Source organism: Petromyzon marinus, unplaced genomic scaffold (assembly GCF_048934315.1).
Source record: "Petromyzon marinus isolate PM22_M1 ecotype Great Lakes invasive population unplaced genomic scaffold, UKy_Petmar_22M1.pri1.0 PM_G_Scaffold_73, whole genome shotgun sequence".
Taxonomy (NCBI): Eukaryota; Metazoa; Chordata; class Hyperoartia; order Petromyzontiformes; family Petromyzontidae; genus Petromyzon; species Petromyzon marinus.
Window position 1 is genome coordinate 955001 of NW_027423028.1, and position 2500 is coordinate 957500.

The following is a 2500-nucleotide window of genomic DNA, read 5'->3' on the forward strand; positions in this document are numbered from 1 at the left end:
CAGACGGTTATGGAGGAGGTGAGGATGGATTCAATGATCGCTGTATAGAATTGCACCATCATTGTCTTTGGCAGGTTGCATTTCTTCAGCTGCCGTCGAAAGTACATCCTCTGTTGAGCTCTCTTGGCGAGGGAGCTGATGTTCAGTTCCCACTTGAGGTCCCGGCAGAGAATAGTGCCCAGGAAGCGGAAGGACTCCACAATTTTGACTGCGGAGTCTAACAGGGTGATGGCGGTGAGTGGGGCTGTATTCTTCCTGAAGTCCACAACCATCTCAACTGTCCTTAGAGCATTTAGCTCTAAGTTGTTCTGGCTACACCAGGTCACCAGGTTGTCAGCTTCCCACCTATAGTCAGACTCATCCCCACCAGAGATCAGCCCAATGAGGGTGGTGTCGTCCGACAAACTTCAAGAGTTTGACGGACAGATGATTGGAGGCGCAGCTGTTGGTATACAGGGAGAAGAGCAGTGGGCAAAGGACGCAGCCCTGAGGAGTTCCCGTGCTGATGGACCTGGAGTCAGAGACTTCTGTTCCCGGCTTAACGCACTGCTTCCTGTCAGAGAGGAAGTCTGTGATCCACCTGCAGGTGGAGTAGGGCACGTTCAGCTGGAAGAGCTTGTCCTGAAGCAGGGCAGGGATGATGGTGTTGAAGGCAGAGCTGAAGTCCACAAACAGGATCCTGGCGTAGGATGCTGGGGCGTCCACATGCTGTAGGGTGAAGTGGAGGGCCATGTTAACTGCGTCGTCCACAGACCTGTTGGCTCTGTAGGCAAACTGAAGGGGGTCCAGGAGAGGGTCTGTGATGGCTTTGAGGTGTGCCAGGAGCAGGCGCTCAAAAGACTTCATTACCACAGATGTAAGGGCGACCGGTCTGTAATCATTTAGTCCTGTTGGCCTTAGCTTTTTGGGCACAGCGATGATGGTGGAGGACTTGAGACAGGCTGGTACATGGCATGTCTCCAGGGAGGTGTTAAAGATGTTGGTGAACACCGGAGACAGCTGGCCAGCGCAGTGCCTGAGGGTGGCTGGAGAGACAGAGTCCGGCCCGGCTGCTTTGCGTGGATTCTGCCTCTTGAAAAGCCCATTAACTTCTCCCTCCTGAAAGGAGAGAGTCGTTTCTGTAGTATGGGTGGGGGATGGGGCCTCTTGGGTGGGAAGGGGTGGTTCAGGACAGTCCAATTGTCTTTCAAATCTACGGTAGAACTCGTTCAGGTCGTTGGCTAGGCGGGAGTCGTTAGTGGTGTGGGGCGCTCTGGGTTTGTAGTTGGTGATGTGCCTGAGCCCTTTGGCAGACAGAAGCAGCGTCGTTAGTAGAGAACTGGTGTTTTAGTGTCTCTGAGTACAGTCGTTTAGCCTCTCTCACCGCTTTGCTAAACCTGTTCTTCGACTCCTTGAATCTGTCTCTATCCCCACTCCTAAACGCTTCCTCCTTCTCCAACCTCAACCTTTTGAGCTTTGCTGAGAACCAGGGCTTGTTGTTGTTAAAGTTCACCCTGGTACGTGTTGGGATACAGCAGTCCTCACAGAAGCTGATGTACACAGCCTCTGTGAGTTCATCCAGACTATTGGTAGCAGTCGTGAACATATCCCAGTCAGTACAGTCTAAGCACGCCCGCAAATCTTCCACAGCCTCACTGGTCCACTGTTTAGATGTCCTCACAGCAGGTTTACAGAGTTTTAGTTGCTGCCTGTATGCACGAATCAGGTGGACCAAGGGAGTTCTGTGCGAGCCGAACAGCCCCGTGACCCACAAGAGAAACATCCCCGCCAAATTCGAGCGTTTGACGGGGTCTATCCGTGAAAAAATATTCACGTTTTTGAGTGCACATGCATTTCTGCTGCAAATGCCTCTGGAAGTTTCATGCCGTTCGTATGCCAATTGTGGCAACACGAAAATGACCCGTTTTCCCATTCCGAGGGATTTCTGTGCGACCCTAACAGCCCCGTGAGCCACAAGAGACACATCCCCGCCAATTTCTAGCGTTTCACGGGGTCTATCCGTGAAAAATATAGACGTTTTTGAGTGCACATGCATTTCTGCTGCAGATGCCTCTGGAAGTTTCATGCCGTTCGTACGCAATGTGGCAACACGAAAATGACCCCTTTTCCCATTCCGAGGGATTTCTGTGCGACCCTAACTAACAGCGCCCGTGAGCCACAAGAGAGACATCCCCGCCAATTTATAGCGTTTCACGGGGTCTATCCGTGAAAAATATAGACGTTTTTGAGTGCACATGCATTCCTGCTGCAAATGCCTCTGGAAGTTTCATGCCGTTCCTATGCAATGTGGCCACACAAAAATGACCCGTTTTCCCATTCCGAGGCATTTCTGTGCGACCCTAACAGCCCCGTGAGCCACAAGAGAGACATCCCCGCCAACTTCTAGCGTTTGACGGGGTCTATGCGTGAAAAATATTAAAATTTTTGAGTGCACGTGCCTTTCTGCTGCAAATGCCTCTGGAAGTTTCATGGCGTTCCTATGCAATGTGGCAACACGAAA